Source organism: Phyllobates terribilis, unplaced genomic scaffold, assembly GCF_046119375.1.
Source record: "Phyllobates terribilis strain yellow unplaced genomic scaffold, ASM4611937v1 Scaffold_328__1_contigs__length_2118332, whole genome shotgun sequence".
NCBI classification, from domain to species: Eukaryota; Metazoa; Chordata; class Amphibia; order Anura; family Dendrobatidae; genus Phyllobates; species Phyllobates terribilis.
In genome coordinates this window covers 204,795-223,190 of record NW_027363088.1, presented here as the reverse complement: position 1 = coordinate 223,190, position 18,396 = coordinate 204,795, and positions in this window count along the sequence as shown.

The following is an 18,396-nucleotide window of genomic DNA, read 5'->3' as shown; positions in this document are numbered from 1 at the left end:
GCAGCAGACAAGTTTTTGAAGCTGCTTGTGCCTCCAACGTCCCCCGAACAACAAGATGCAGGGTCCTTCAGAGGTTTGCAGCTGTGCATACGCCATCCTGTCGACCTCCTCTATCCACTTCACACAAGCAGAAACGGCTCCAGTGGGCCAAACATTACATGAAGACTGATTTCAAAACTGTTTTGTTCACGGATGAGTGCCATGCAGCGCTCGATGGTCCAGATGGATGGAGTGGAGGATGGCTGGTTGATGGACACCCCACGCAAACACGGCTACAGCGCCAACAAGGAGGAGGTGGAGTAATGTTTTGGGCTGGAATCATGGGGAGAGAGATTGTCGGCCCCTTTAGGATCCCTGAAGGCGCTAAAGATGAACTCCATAATGTATGTGGATTTTCTCAAACAGCACTTCCTGCCATGGTTCAAGAAGAAGAACCGTGTATTTCACAGCAAGATCATTTTTCTGCATGATAATGCACCATCTCATGCTGCACATAAAACATCTGCATCTCTGGCTGATATGGGCATAAAAGGGGACAAACTTATGGTGTGACCCCCATGCTCCCCTGACCTCTACCCCATTCAGAACCTTTGGAGCATCATTAAAAGGAGTGTCTATGATGGCGGGAGGCAGTTCACATCTAAGCAACAGCTCTGGTAGGGTATTCTGTCCTCATGCAAAACAATTGAAGCAGAAACCATCCAAAACCTGACATATTCAATGGACAAGAGAGTTCAGAAGCTCCTTTCGAACAAGGGGTCCTATGTGAAAATGTAACATCACCTAGAATAAAGTTTTGAGTTGAAAACTGTTTGATTTCAGGTTCTAACAACCTGCTAATGCTTATAATTTCAAAAATTACCATTTTTTTGGTCTTTATTAAAATGAAAAGGTTGATCGAAAAGTTTGGGGGATCTAAGAGTGTGGCAACCCAGTAGTCATGATTACTTCGAATTCTGACAATATGAGGGTCATGCTGCAGGTAGTTCAGCAAGAAGGCACTTATGTGTCTTGCACATCTCGGAGCCCCAAAATTATTTTACGGGCTAGATGCAGCTAAAAATTATTTTTAATTTTAAATCTGGTGGAGCTTATTATAGATGGCCTAATAGGATCAGTGCTGCACACTGCTACAAAGCCCAAATTATTTTCCAGTCAAGATACAGATAAACATGATTAGTAATTTGAAAGCTTAAAACGTTTGGTAGGGTGATTTTAACCAATCATCAAGCTTTTACTCTCCCCAGGATGACACAGGGGTAGAAAAGTTGTTTCGGATCCATGATTTGTTCATCTTTATGAACGTGAGTCTGTCTACATTATCAGTGGAGAGCCGCGTGCGCTTATCTGTCAGCACACCACCAGCAGCGCTGAACACACGTTCAGACAGAACGCTGGCTGCGGGGCATGACAAGATCTCCAAGGCGTAAGTGGCTAGCTCCGGCCATTTATCCAGATTGGAAGCCCAAAAAGAGCAAAGGTCCAGTGACACAGTCGTGGCTTCAATGTTTACTTGGAGATACTCCTGTACCATCGTCTCTAGGCGTTGACTATGTGTCAGACTTCTTGTCTCCTGTGGCCTTGCAAAGGATGGGCTAAAAAAGTGGTGAAATGATTCCGCAAAATTGATGTTACCACCAGATACTGTGGTTCTCTTACGGTTTGAGTGCTGAACACTTGACGGTCCCACGGTTGGCAAGTTGGAACTGTGAGATTCACTACGTGCACCACTGGTGTTTTGTGGAAAAGCACATGTAAGATTCTGCAACAGTCTCTGCTGATACTCCTGCATGCGTGCATCCCTTTCTATGGCAGGAATAATTTCTGCAAATTTACTTTTGTACCGGGGATCTAACAGTGTGGCAACCCAGTAGTCAGGATTATTTCTAATTCTCACAATTCGAGGGTCATGTTGCAGGTAGTGCAGCAAGAAGGCACTCATGTGTGTTGCGCATCCAGGAGCACCAAGTCCCTGTTGTGTTGGTGGCGAGGTAACAATCATGCTTCCTTCCTCTGTCCTCTCCCCCCAACCTCGCACAACAGAAATGTGATCAAGGTCTCCCTCATCTGATGAGTCTTCCATCAGTTCGTCCTCCACTTCTTCCTGGGCTCCTGCACCTTCCTCACTAGTTTGGCTGCTACCATGCGCCCTGGTAAAACCATCTCCCCCACCCTCACATGCCTGCCGCCTTGGTGCTGCCGACCTTCTTTTCCTTGCAGATGTTAGCCCTTCCGCATACAACTCCTCCTCCTCTACTTCCTCCACCTCCTCTTGTGCCACCACCTGACTCCGAATTCTGTTTAACATGTGCTCCAGCATGTAAATCACTGGAATAGTCATGCTGATAATGGCATCGTCAGCACTAAACATCTTCGTCGCCATTTCAAAACTGTGCAGAAGGGTGCATAGGTCCCTGATCTGAGACCACTCCTCCAGCGTGATTTGCCCCACCTCTGAATCTCGTTGGCCCAGGCTATACGTCAGAACGTATTGCACCAGGGCTTGTCGGTGCTGCCACAGTCGCTGCAACATGTGCAGAGTTGAATTCCACATCGCATTTTAGCCGGTGAAGTGGCATGCCCAACGACTTCTGTAGAGATGTAAGTCGCTGAGCTGCAGGGATGCGAACGGCGGAAGTGAGCACACAGCGACCGTGCCCTCTGCAGAAGGCCATCTAGTCTGGGATAGTGGGCTAAAAATTGCTGGACAACCAGGTTCAACACGTGAGCCATACAAGGCACATGTGTGACATTGCCCCGGCGAAGGGCCGCACCCAGGTTTGCAGCATTGTCGCACACGGCCTTCCCTGGTTTCAGGTCCAGTGGAGACAACCATTCATGAAATTGGTTCTCCAGAGCTAACTGCTTGTGGCATGACCAGACAGGCTTTGGGTGCAGGTGGAAGACCGAGAGGAGGTTGAGGAGGCAGAAGCAGTGGAGGAACTTTGACATAAAGAGGATTGACGCACAACTCGTGGGGACGGCAAGATTTGGACAGCAGCCCCTTGTCCTGCTGTCACCATAGTTACCCAGTGCCCAGTCAGCGACATGTAACGACATGTAACGCCCCTGTCCATGCCTACTCGTCCAAGTGTCTGTGGTGAAATGCACCCTGTCACACACAGAGTTTCTCAAAGAAGCGGTGATGTTGTGTGCGACATGCTGGTGGAGCGCAGGCACACCTTTCTTTGAGAAGTAGTGCCGACTGGGCATCTGGTACTGGGGCACTGCGATGGACATAAGGTCTCGAAAATCCTCTGTGTCCACCAGGCGGAAAGGCAGCATTTCTGTAGCCAAGAGCTTGCAGATGGTGAAATTCAACCTCTTAGCTTTCTCATGGCTAGGAGGAAATGGTCTTTTACTTGTCCACATCTGAGGGACCGAGGGCTGGCTATTGTGCTTAGACGGGGTTGATAAGGGTGTCCCCGGCAAACTGCCGGTCTGTGAGGAAGATGCAGGTGGACATGTTAGGTTGCCTTGATCCAAAGGTGGTGCTATCGATGTCGGACAGCGCTCAACACCAGCTGGTGTTACCACCTCCAAAGAAAATGATGACCTGCCAATCACGCTGGCTGTTGCGGGTAAAGAGGTGGCAGGTCTGCGCCCCAAAACAGGTGTAACTGCTGTCCCCCCAGTCACAGAGGATGAAGAGGCCGCGGATGCACAAGATATGGCAGACGGTGGTTGGCCCGGCCGGCTAGGCCGCATTGTAGCACACTGAGCTTCCCACTGCAACTTATGCTTCATGTCCATGGGCCGGTTCATGCATGAAGTACTCAAACTATGTATTTTTTGGCCTCTACTTAGCTTTTGCTGACAAATGTTACAGATAACACGAGTTGGGTCATCTTTATCGATCTGAAAAAATGCCCAGGCTATGCAAGGCTTAGCACCCATGCGACCTGAAGAGCCACCACGACTTGTGGTGAGAGGCAGAGTTGTGTTTGAGGATGCAGTTGTTGACGTGCTTCCAGTACTACGTCTCTGTCCAGGAAGGCGCAACCTGACCTCATCGTCACTAGCATCTTCCTCCACCTCCTCTGCTGACCTCATCTCTTGGCTGACTGTGGGTTGACAGTAAGTGGGATCTCCGACCTCATCATCATCACCCTGTGCGTTATCACACCCGTCGTCCTCAGAGCCAACCTGTTCCTGCCCTGACAAAAAACTAAAGTTGTCGCTCCAATCAGGTATTTGAGTCTTATCATCGTCTTCCTCATTGTCTCCACCAACAGGAGTTACAGTTTGGGAATGAGGGTCTACATTATGGTCAGAACCTTCTGCGTCTGGTCCTGGATCCGACTCATAAAGATTCTGGGCATCAGTGCAGATCATTTCCTCGTCTGGATTCACAGAAGCGCTGGAGTCGACCTCTGATTCCCAGGCTATAGTATGAGTAAACAGCTCTGCAGACTCAACCATCTGTTCTACCTCATACTCAGACGGGCAGCTGGAGATTTGGGAGCTGTGAGGAAGCAAGTGCGATTTGGGTGACACCTTTGAGGACTGGAGTATTTGTGATGTTGAAGTTGATGTGGAGGAGAGCCCACTTAAAGGAGCACTTGATATCCGTTGAAGCACCTGCTGTTTTTGTGACTCATCTGGAATTTGTAGCGATTGGCGTGGCCGTAAGAAAGGGATCTTATCACATTGTCCGCTAAAAGAAGTAGACATTTTAGTTTGGCTGGAAGATGGTCTTTCTTCTGCAGATGTTACTGTTGCTTTAACACCTACCCCACGGACACAACCTTTTTTCCCCTTCCCAACATGCCTATTCCCCTTTCCACCAGCAGCAGGCCTTTTTCCACTCATTTTGGTGGTTAACTAATTCACAACTCTGGAGTTGTTTGCACAAAAAAACAATGGATGGTAACCGAGCAGAGCTGAGTGGCCAAACTGTGGTATTAGGCCAAAACTATTGGCTGGATTAGATGCAGAAAAAAATTATTTTGAATTTGCAACCTGATGGAGGTCAGTATAGATGGACTAATACAACAAGTCCCACACACAGCTAGAAGCCCAAATATTTTTTCAGAGGTACTGTAGATGCAGATAAAAATTATTTTTAATTTGCAACCTGATGGAGGTCAGTATAGATGGACTAATAGAGAAAGTCCGACACACTGCTAGAAGGCCAAATATTTTTTCAGGGCTAGATGCAGAAAAAAATTATATTCAGTTTGCAACCTGATGGAGGTCTGTATAGATGGATTAATAGAACAAGACCGACACACAGCTAGAAGCCCAATATTTTTTCAGAGGTAGATGCAGAAAAAAATATATTCAGTTTGCAACCTGATGGAGGTCAGTATAGATGGACTAATACAACAAGTCCCACACACAGCTAGAAGCCCAATATTTTTTCAGAGGTAGATGCAGAAAAAAATATATTCAGTTTGCAACCTGATGGAGGTCAGTATAGATGGACTAATACAACAAGTCCCACACACAGCTAGAAGCCCAAATATTTTTTCAGAGGTACTGTAGATGCAGATAAAAATTATTTTTAATTTGCAACCTGATGGAGGTCAGTATAGATGGACTAATAGAGAAAGTCCGACACACTACTAGAAGCCCAAATATTTTTTCAGAGGTACTGTAGATGCAGATAAAAATTATTTTTAATTTGCAACCTGATGGAGGTCAGTATAGATGGACTAATAGAGAAAGTCCGACACACTACTAGAAGGCCAAATATTTTTTCAGAGCTAGATGCAGAAAGAAATTATATTCAGTTTGCAACCTGATGGAGGTCAGTATAGATGGATTAATAGAACAAGACCCACACACAGCTAGAAGCCCAATATTTTTTCAGAGCTAGATGCAGAAAAAAATTATATTCAGTTTGCAACCTGATGGAGGTCAGTATAGATGGATTAATAGAACAAGACCCACACACAGCTAGAAGCCCAATATTTTTTCAGAGGTAGATGCAGAAAAAAAAATATTCAGTTTGCAACCTGATGGAGGTCAGTATAGATGGACTAATACAACAAGTCCCACACACAGCTAGAAGCCCAAATATTTTTTCAGAGGTACTGTAGATGCAGATAAAAATTATTTTTAATTTGCAACCTGATGGAGGTCAGTATAGATGGACTAATAGAGAAAGTCCGACACACTGCTAGAAGGCCAAATATTTTTTCAGAGCTAGATGCAGAAAAAAATTATATTCAGTTTGCAACCTGATGGAGGTCTGTATAGATGGATTAATAGAACAAGACCCACACACAGCTAGAAGCCCAATATTTTTTCAGAGGTAGATGCAGAAAAAAATATATTCAGTTTGCAACCTGATGGAGGTCAGTATAGATGGACTAATACAACAAGTCCCACACACAGCTAGAAGCCCAAATATTTTTTCAGAGGTACTGTAGATGCAGATAAAAATTATTTTGAATTTGCAACCTGATGGAGGTCAGTATAGATGGACTAATAGAGAAAGTCCGACACACTACTAGAAGGCCAAATATTTTTTCAGAGGTAGATGCAGAAAAAAATATATTCAGTTTGCAACCTGATGGAGGTCAGTATAGATGGACTAATACAACAAGTCCCACACACAGCTAGAAGCCCAAATATTTTTTCAGAGGTACTGTAGATGCAGATAAAAGTTATTTTTAATTTGCAACCTAATGGAGGTCAGTATAGATGGACTAATAGAGAAAGTCCGACACACTACTAGAAGGCCAAATATTTTTTCAGAGGTAGATGCAGAAAAAAATATATTCAGTTTGCAACCTGATGGAGGTCAGTATAGGTGGACTAATACAACAAGTCCCACACACAGCTAGAAGCCCAAATATTTTTTCAGAGGTACTGTAGATGCAGATAAAAATTAGTTTTAATTTGCAACCTGATGGAGGTCAGTATAGATGGACTAATAGAGAAAGTCCGACACACTACTAGAAGGCCAAATATTTTTTCAGAGCTAGATGCAGAAAAAAATTAGATTCAGTTTGCAACCTGATGGAGGTCAGTATAGATGGACTAATAGAGAAAGTCCCACACACTGCTAGAAGGCCAAATATTTTTTCAGAGCTAGATGCATATAAAAAATTATTTTGAATTTGCAACCTGATGGAGGTCAGTATAGATGGACTAATACAACAAGTCCCACACATAGCTAGAAGCCCAATATTTTTTCAGAGGTAGATGCAGAAAAAAATATATTCAGTTTGCAACCTGATGGAGGTCAGTATAGATGGACTAATACAACAAGTCCCACACACAGCTAGAAGCCCAAATATTTTTTCAGAGGTACTGTAGATGCAGATAAAAATTATTTTTAATTTGCAACCTGATGGAGGTCAGTATAGATGGACTAATAGAGAAAGTCCGACACACTATTAGAAGCCCAAATATTTTTTCAGAGGTACTGTAGATGCAGATAAAAATTATTTTTAATTTGCAACCTGATGGAGGTCAGTATAGATGGACTAATAGAGAAAGTCCGACACACTACTAGAAGGCCAAATATTTTTTCAGAGCTAGATGCAGAAAAAAATTATATTCAGTTTGCAACCTGATGGAGGTCAGTATAGATGGATTAATAGAACAAGACCCACACACAGCCAGAAGCCCAATATTTTTTCAGAGGTAGATGCAGAAAAAAATATATTCAGTTTGCAACCTGATGGAGGTCAGTATAGATGGATTAATAGAACAAGACCCACACACAGCCAGAAGCCCAATATTTTTTCAGAGGTAGATGCAGAAAAAAATATATTCAGTTTGCAACCTGATGGAGGTCAGTATAGATGGACTAATACAACAAGTCCCACACACAGCTAGAAGCCCAAATATTTTTTCAGAGGTACTGTAGATGCAGATAAAAATTATTTTTAATTTGCAACCTGATGGAGGTCAGTATAGATGGACTAATAGAGAAAGTCCCACACACTGCTAGAAGGCCAAATATTTTTTCAGAGCTAGATGCATATAAAAAATTATTTTGAATTTGCAACCTGATGGAGGTCAGTATAGATGGACTAATACAACAAGTCCCACACATAGCTAGAAGCCCAATATTTTTTCAGAGGTAGATGCAGAAAAAAATATATTCAGTTTGCAACCTGATGGAGGTCAGTATAGATGGACTAATACAACAAGTCCCACACACAGCTAGAAGCCCAAATATTTTTTCAGAGGTACTGTAGATGCAGATAAAAATTATTTTTAATTTGCAACCTGATGGAGGTCAGTATAGATGGACTAATAGAGAAAGTCCGACACACTACTAGAAGCCCAAATATTTTTTCAGAGGTACTGTAGATGCAGATAAAAATTATTTTTAATTTGCAACCTGATGGAGGTCAGTATAGATGGACTAATAGAGAAAGTCCGACACACTACTAGAAGGCCAAATATTTTTTCAGAGCTAGATGCAGAAAAAAATTATATTCAGTTTGCAACCTGATGGAGGTCAGTATAGATGGATTAATAGAACAAGACCCACACACAGCCAGAAGCCCAATATTTTTTCAGAGGTAGATGCAGAAAAAAATATATTCAGTTTGCAACCTGATGGAGGTCAGTATAGATGGATTAATAGAACAAGACCCACACACAGCCAGAAGCCCAATATTTTTTCAGAGGTAGATGCAGAAAAAAATATATTCAGTTTGCAACCTGATGGAGGTCAGTATAGATGGACTAATACAACAAGTCCCACACACAGCTAGAAGCCCAAATATTTTTTCAGAGGTACTGTAGATGCAGATAAAAATTATTTTTAATTTGCAACCTGATGGAGGTCAGTATAGATGGACTAATAGAGAAAGTCCGACACACTGCTAGAAGGCCAAATATTTTTTCAGAGCTAGATGCAGAAAAAAATTATATTCAGTTTGCAACCTGATGGAGGTCTGTATAGATGGATTAATAGAACAAGACCGACACACAGCTATAAGCCCAATATTTTTTCAGAGGTAGATGCAGAAAAAAATATATTCAGTTTGCAACCTGATGGAGGTCAGTATAGATGGACTAATACAACAAGTCCCACACACAGCTAGAAGCCCAATATTTTTTCAGAGGTAGATGCAGAAAAAAATATATTCAGTTTGCAACCTGATGGAGGTCAGTATAGATGGACTAATACAACAAGTCCCACACACAGCTAGAAGCCCAAATATTTTTTCAGAGGTACTGTAGATGCAGATAAAAATTATTTTGAATTTGCAACCTGATGGAGGTCAGTATAGATGGACTAATAGAGAAAGTCTGACACACTACTAGAAGGCCAAATATTTTTTCAGAGGTAGATGCAGAAAAAAATATATTCAGTTTGCAACCTGATGGAGGTCAGTATAGATGGACTAATACAACAAGTCCCACACACAGCTAGAAGCCCAAATATTTTTTCAGAGGTACTGTAGATGCAGATAAAAGTTATTTTTAATTTGCAACCTGATGGAGGTCAGTATAGATGGACTAATAGAGAAAGTCCGACACACTACTAGAAGGCCAAATATTTTTTCAGAGGTAGATGCAGAAAAAAATATATTCAGTTTGCAACCTGATGGAGGTCAGTATAGATGGACTAATACAACAAGTCCCACACACAGCTAGAAGCCCAAATATTTTTTCAGAGGTACTGTAGATGCAGATAAAAATTAGTTTTAATTTGCAACCTGATGGAGGTCAGTATAGATGGACTAATAGAGAAAGTCCGACACACTACTAGAAGGCCAAATATTTTTTCAGAGCTAGATGCAGAAAAAAATTATATTCAGTTTGCAACCTGATGGAGGTCAGTATAGATGGATTAATAGAACAAGACCCACACACAGCTAGAAGCCCAATATTTTTTCAGAGGTAGATGCAGATAAAAATATATTCAGTTTGCAACCTGATGGAGGTCAGTATAGATGGACTAATACAACAAGTCCCACACACAGCTAGAAGCCCAAATATTTTTTCAGAGGTACTGTAGATGCAGATAAAAAATATTTTGAATTTGCAACCTGATGGAGGTCAGTATAGATGGACTAATAGAGAAAGTCCGACACACTACTAGAAGGCCAAATATTTTTTCAGAGGTAGATGCAGAAAAAAATATATTCAGTTTGCAACCTGATGGAGGTCAGTATAGATGGACTAATACAACAAGTCCCACACACAGCTAGAAGCCCAAATATTTTTTCAGAGGTACTGTAGATGCAGATAAAAATTAGTTTTAATTTGCAACCTGATGGAGGTCAGTATAGATGGACTAATAGAGAAAGTCCGACACACTACTAGAAGGCCAAATATTTTTTCAGAGCTAGATGCAGAAAAAAATTATATTCAGTTTGCAACCTGATGGAGGTCAGTATAGATGGATTAATAGAACAAGACCCACACACAGCTAGAAGCCCAATATTTTTTCAGAGGTAGATGCAGAAAAAAATATATTCAGTTTGCAACCTGATGGAGGTCAGTATAGATGGACTAATACAACAAGTCCCACACACAGCTAGAAGCCCAAATATTTTTTCAGAGGTACTGTAGATGCAGATAAAAATTATTTTTAATTTGCAACCTGATGGAGGTCAGTATAGATGGACTAATAGAGAATGTCCGACACACTACTAGAAGGCCAAATATTTTTTCAGAGGTAGATGCAGAAAAAAATATATTCAGTTTGCAACCTGATGGAGGTCAGTATAGATGGACTAATACAACAAGTCCCACACACAGCTAGAAGCCCAAATATTTTTTCAGAGGTACTGTAGATGCAGATAAAAATTAGTTTTAATTTGCAACCTGATGGAGGTCAGTATATATGGACTAATAGAGAAAGTCCGACACACTACTAGAAGGCCAAATTTTTTTTCAGAGCTAGATGCAGAAAAAAATTATATTCAGTTTGCAACCTCATGGAGGTCAGTATAAATGGATTAATAGAACAAGACCCACACACAGCTAGAAGCCCAATATTTTTTCAGAGGTAGATGCAGAAAAAAATATATTCAGTTTGCAACCTGATGGAGGTCAGTATAGATGGACTAATACAACAAGTCCCACACACAGCTAGAAGCCCAAATATTTTTTCAGAGGTACTGTAGATGCAGATAAAAATTAGTTTTAATTTGCAACCTGATGGAGGTCAGTATAGATGGACTAATAGAATGATGCTATGCCCAAAAGATTTTACTTCACTAGGTGCAGTAAAAAAATTGGTATTTCATACACAGGTGGTATATCTTGCAACACAGATAGGCTACTCCACTGACTAACACACTCTGCAATAGGCCAAAAAGGATTAGCTTTGCTAGATTCAGCCAAATGCTGTGAAAAAAACTTGCACAGCACTGGCACAGACCTGCCTGGCAAAAACTGATAGGAACTGATGTAACCTAGTCCTGAAAAGGACTCCAATTACAATTAGTCTTTACTCCCACAACCTATCTATTTAAGAGCACAGACCTCCCTGATAAAAGTCGTAGGAAATGCTGTAACCTAGTCCTTAAAAGGACTGCAATCACAACTATTCCCTACTCCCAAGCTATCTGTATATTTGTGCGAAAATTGGCTTGAAATTAACAAGGTATAGCGCACACAGCAACAGCGGTGCCGTCTAACACGCAGGTGCAGCAGTGAGAAAATGGTGGCGACGGGGAAAATGGCTTGGTCTTATAGGGCAAGGACATGTGACATACACTGCCAATGACACATGCCCTTGCTTGTGTGAAAAAAAGCACTTCGCTCCGTGTGTGCGCTGCTGATAGGCTGACAGATTGCACCTCCCCACTGTAAATGCGGGAAAGAGAAAAAAAAATGGAGATCTTCATTGTTCCTGCAGAGATCCATCCCCTGCCCCTCCCCCCACCCCGCTGTACACTCAAACTGCGTATTAACATTAATTTTCATCATTACTGAGAAAAAATCCAGTTATGATTTTGGTGCACGAACAGTTATCGAACATAACCTCGAACAGCCGAATTTTTCTCAAATTGTTTGTGTTCGCCGAACGGCTCGAACACCGCCCAAAACAGCTCGAATTTGAGATTGGCGATCAGTTCGAGTAGAACAACGCTCATCTCTAGTCACGACGTCTGGGTGTTGGTTGGCTGATTTTAGATTTTTACTCCAGCCTTTCTTGATTTTAGAAGGGCATGACATGCCTATATCTGTGTCTCCTCCTCTTTTTACTCCTCCACCTCTTTTCTTTTCGCATGACTATATGTACTTGTCACTTTTCCATGTGTTAGTTGTGTCTTCTGAGCAGTTTGTCAGCTTTTGGACACCTTTGAAGGTGTTTTCTATGTGTTTTCTATGTGTTTCAATGTGTTTTTGTTTGCCTGCCATTGGTCTTAACGGTGTTCGACTGTGTTCGACGAACCGTTCGTCGAACCCAAACACTACGGGGGTGGCTCAACACTATCCAAGACACAAGGCCAAGTCGACCTGTCATTGGCTACAGCAGAATAAAATGAAGGTTCTGGAGTGGCCCTCTCAGTCTCCTGACCTCAATATCAATGAGCCACTCTGAGGAGATCTCAAGCGTGCAGTTCATGCTAGACAGCCCAGTAATTTACAGGAATTGGAGGCTTTTTGCCAAGAAGAATGGGCAGCTTTACCATCTGAGAAAATAAAGAACCTCATCCACAACTGACAAAAGACTTCAAGCTGTCAATGATGTTAGAGGGGGCAATACACAGTATTAAGAACTGGGGTATGTGAACTTTTCATCAGGGTCATTTGGATGTTTTTGGTTGTCATTAAGATTTAAGAAGAGAAAACATAGTAGTTTGACAATAAATGGCTTCACGTAATCAATAACCATGAGTGGAGAAAAAGTTTTTGTGTTATTTTTCATATTCTCTGAAACAAGGCCAAGAAAGCAAAAATTCTGCCGGGGTATGTAAACTTTTGAGCACAACTGTATATTGGGGGCTATGTGAGGGCTCATACTGTATGTACAGGGCTATGGTGGTCTCATACTGTATGTAGGGGGCTTTGTGTGGACTCCTACTCTATATGGGGGGCTGCGTGGGGGCTCATATTGTATGTAGAGACTTTGTGGGGGCATATTGCCTGGACCTGTGAGCTCTTATTCTATTTGCCATTCGGCTTATAGTCTCCTTTTGTTATCCTGATTGAAAGAATTCCCTGATGGATCCCTGAATGACCAAAAAAGGAGAAGACACCATTAAGCTAAATACACAACTTTTCAGGCCCTATAGGGTTTATATATATATAGTGTTGTATCTGCTGTTAGACAGATGCAACACATGCGGGGATTGCCAGTTTGTTAAGTGTTGTGGTTGTCTAACAGACAAAAACAAAACATGCAGCCGCAGGGGCTTGAATATATTATCTAAGCACTACAAGATACTCGCATAGCACCAGAGCAGGGGTGGATTAAGAGTAGCAAGGGCCCCGGGCAGTTTAGAAGACGTGGCCCCCCACCCCACACACACACCTGATGTATCACATGTTACATGATCCCCTGTGATAGATCATGTGATAGTTCACGTGAAATTAATTTGGCGCAATATTAATATATTAAATAATTTTTTTACATTAATTGTATGACTTAATATTGAGCACAATTAATTATGCTGACATCCCCTATATACAGTATGAGACCCTACACACAATATGAGCTGCCACAATCCTCCTATACACAGCAGGAGGCCGCACGTACCCATCTATACACAGCAGGAGGCCATACGTAGCCATCTATACACAGCGGGAGGCCGCACATAGCCATCTATACACAGCAGGAGGCCGCACGTAGCCATCTATACACAGCGGGAGGCCGCACGTAATAGCCATCTATACACAGCAGGAGGCCGCACATAGTAGCCATCTTTACACAGCAGAAGGCCGCACGTAGCCATCTATACACAGCAGGAGGCAACACGTAGCCATTTATATACAGCGGGAGGCCACACGTAGTCATCTATACACAGCAGGAGGCCACACGTAGCCATCTATACACAGCGGGAGGCCACACGTAGCCATCTATACACAGCAGGAGGCCGCACATAGTAGCCATCTATACACAGCGGGAGGCCACACGTAGCCATCTATACACAGCGGGAGGCCACACGTAGCCATCTATACACAGCGAGAGGCCGCACATAGCCATCTATACACAGCGGGAGGCCACACGTAGCCATCTATACACAGCGGGAGGCCGCACGTAGCCATCTATACACAGCGGGAGGCCACACGTAGCCATCTATACACAGCGGGAGGCCACACGTACCCATTTATACACAGCGGGAGGCCATACGTAGCCATCTATATACAGCGGGAGGCCGCACGTAGCCATCTATACACAGCGGGAGGCCACACGTAGCCATCTATACACAGCGGGAGGCCACACGTAGCCATCTATACACAGCGAGAGGCCGCACATAGCCATCTATACACAGGGGGAGGCCACACGTAGCCATCTATACACAGCAGGAAGCCGCACATAGCCATCTATACACAGCGGGAGGCCACACGTAGCCATCTATACACAGCGGGAGGCCACACGTACCCATTTATACACAGCGGGAGGCCACACTTAGCCATCTATATACAGCGGGAGGCCACACGTAGTCATCTATACACAGCAGGAGGCCACACGTAGCCATCTATACACAGCGGGAGGCCACACGTAGCCATCTATACACAGCAGGAGGCCGCAGGTAGCCATCTATACACAGCGGGAGGCCACACGTAGCCATCTATACACAGCGGGAGGCCACACGTTGCCATCTATGCACAGCGAGAGGCCACACATAGCCATCTATACACAGCGGGAGGCCACACGTAGCCATTTAAACACAGCAGGAGGCCGCACGTAGCCATTTATACACAGCAGGAGGCCGCACTCAGCCATCTATACACAGCGGGAGGCCCCACGGTGCCATCTATACACAGCAGGGGGCCGCACGTAGCCATCTATACACAGCAGGGGGCCCCACGTAGCCTTCTATACACAGCGGGAGGCCGCATGTAGCCATCTATACACAGCAGGGGGCGCACGCAGCCATTTATACACAGCAGGAGGCCGCACATAGCCATCTATACACCGCAGGGGGCCGCACGTAGCCATCTATACACAGCGGGAGGCCGCACGTAGCCATCTATACACAGCAGGAGGCCGCAAGCAGCCATTTATACAAAGCAGGAGGCCGCACTCAGCCATCTATACACAGTGGGAGGCCCCACGGTGCCATCTATAGACAGCAGGGGGCCACACGTAGCGATCTATAAAGAGCGGGAGGCCGCACATAGCTATCTATACACAGCGGGAGGACGCACAGCACCATCTATACACAGTAGGAGGCCGCACGTGACCACCTATACACAGCGAGAGGCCGCACATAGCCATCTATACACAGCGGGAGGATGCACGTAGCAATCTATACACAGCGGGAGGTTGTACGTAGCTATCTATACACAGCGGGAGGTCGCACGTAGCCATCTATACACAGCGGGAAGCCGGACGTAGCCATCTATACACAGCGGGAGGCCGCATGTAGCCATCTATACACAGCGGGACTCCGCACGGCGCCATCTATACACAGCAGGGGGCCGCACGTAGCCATCTATACACAACGGGAGGCAGCATGGCGCTATCTATACACAGCAGGGGGGCGCAGGTAGCCATCTATACACAGTAGGATGCCGCACGGCGCCATCTATACACAGCAGGAATCCGCACGGCGCCATCTATACACAGCAGGATGCCGCACAGTGCAATCTATACTCAGCAGGGAGCCGCACGGAGCCATCTATATACAGCAGGGAGCCGCACGTATCCATCTATACACAGCAGGAGGCAGCAAGACACCATGTATACACAGAAGGGGGGCTCAAGGCGCCATCTATACACAGAGGCAGGCCGCACGTATCCATGTATACATAGCAGGATGCCGCTCAGCGCCATCAATATACAGCGGGAGGCCGCACGGTGCCATCTATACACAGCGTGAGGCCGAACGTAGAAATCTATACACAGCAGGAGGCCATACGGCGCCCCCCTAATGCTAACCTTAGTCGTTCTAACGATAACCCTAGTCGGCCTAGCGCTAACCCTAGTCATCCTAGCACTAACCCTAGTCATCCAAGAGATCACACTAGTCGTCGTAACGCTAACCCTAGTCGTCCTAGCGCTAATCCTAATCGTCCTAACGCTAACCCTAGTCGTCTTAAGGCTAACCCTAGTCGTCCTAACGCTAACCATGTTCGTACTAAAGTTAGCACTAGTCGTCCTAACGCTAACCCTAGTCGTCCTAACGCTAACCCTAGTCGTCCAAGAGCTAACCCTAGTCGTCCAAGAGCTAACCCTAGTCATCCTAGAGCTAACCCTAGTCATCTTCGCGCTAACCCTGGTCGTCCTAACGCTAACCCTAGTCGTCCTAGCGCTAACCTCAGTCGTCCTAGGGGAAACCCTAGTCGTCCTAAGGCTAACCCTAGTCGTCCTAACGCTAACCCTATTCATCCTAAGGCTAAACCTAGTCGTCCTAACGCTAACCCTAGTCGTCCTAGCGCTAACCCTAGTCGTCCTAAGGCTTACCCTAGTCGTCCTATCGCTAACCTTAGTCATCCTAAGGCTAACCCTAGTCATCCTAACGCTAAACCGAGTCGTCCTAGCGCTAACTCTAGTCGTCCTAAGGCTAACCCTAGTCGTAACTAATGTTAACCCTAGTCGTCCTAAGGATAACCCTGGTCGTACTAACGCTAACCCTAGTTGTCCTAAGGATAACCTGGTCGTCCTAAAGCTAACCCTAGTCATCCTAACGCTAACCCTAGTGGTCCTAACGCTAACTCTAGTCATCCTAATGCTAACCCCAGTCATCCTAGCGCTAACCATAGTGTCCTAGAGCAAACCTTATTCGTCCTAGCTCTAACCCTAGTCGTCCTAGCGCTAAACCTAGTCGTCCTAACTCTAACCCTAGTCATCCTAACGCTAACTCTAGTTGTACTAATGCTAACCCTAGTTGTTCTAGCGCTAACTGTAGTTGTCCTAACGCTAACCCTAGTCGTCCTAACGCTAACCCTAGTCGTCCTAGCGCTAAACCTAGTCGTGCTAGCGCTAACCCTAGTCATCCTAACACTAACCTAAGTCGTCCTAACGGTAACCCTAGTCGTCGTAGCGCTAACCCTAGTCATCCGAGAGCTCGCACTAGTCATCCTAACGCTAACCCTAGTCGTCCTAGCGCTAATCCTAGTCGTGCTAACACTAAACCTAGTCATTTTAAGGCTAACCCAAGTCGTCCTAATGCTAACCCTGGTCGTACTAAAGCTAGCCCTAGTCGTCCTAACGCTAACCCTAGTCGTCCTAACGCTAACCCTAGTCGTCCAAGAGCTAACCCTAGTCATCCTAGAGCTAAACCTAGTCATCCTCGCGCTAACCCTGGTCGTCCTAACGCTAACTGTAGTCATCCTAGCGCTAACCTAGAGCAAACCTTATTCGTCCTAGCGCTAACCCTAGTCATCCAAGCGCTAAACCTAGTCGTCCTAACTCTAACCCTAGTCATCCTAACGCTAACTCTAGTTGTACTAACGCTAACCCTAGTTGTTCTAGCGCTAACCGTAGTCGTCCTAACGCTAACCCTAGTCGTCATAACGCTAACCCTAGTCGTCCTAGCGCTAAACCTAGTTGTGCTAGCGCTAACCTAAGTCGTCATAACGGTAACCCTAGTCGTCCTAGCGCTAACCCTAGTCATCCGAGAGCTCGCACTAGTCATCCTAACGCTAACCCTAGTCGTCCTAGCGCTAATCCTAGTCGTCCTAACACTAACCCTAGTCATCTTCAGGCTAACCCAATTCGTCCTAACGCTAACCCTGGTCGTACTAAAGCTAGCCCTAGTCGTCCTAACGCTAACCCTAGTCGTCCTAACGCTAACCCTAGTCGTCCAAGAGCTAACCCTGGTCATCCTAGAGCTAACCCTAGTCATCCTCGCGCTAACCCTGATCGTCCTAACTCTAACTATAGTCGTCCTAGCGCTAGCCTCAGTCGTCCTAGCGGAAACCCTAGTCATCCTAAGGCTAACCCTAGTCATCATAACACTAACCCTATTCATCCTAAGGCTAAACCTAGTCGTCCTAACGCTAACCCTAGTCGTCCAAGCGCTAACCCTAGTCGTCCTAAGGCTTACCCTAGTCGTCCTATCGCTAACTCTAGTCGTCCTAAGGCTAACCCTAGTCGTAACTAACGTTAACCCTAGTCGTCCTAAGGATAACCCTGGTCGTACTAACGCTAACCCTAGTCGTCCTAAGGATAACCTGGTCGTCCTAACGCTAACCCTAGTCATCCTAACGCTAACCCTAGTGGTCCTAACGCTAACCCTAGTCATCCTAATGCTAACCCCAGTCATCCTAGCGCTAACCCTAGTGTCCTAGAGCAAACCTTATTCGTCCTAGCGCTAACCCTAGTCGTCCTAGCGCTAAACCTAGTCG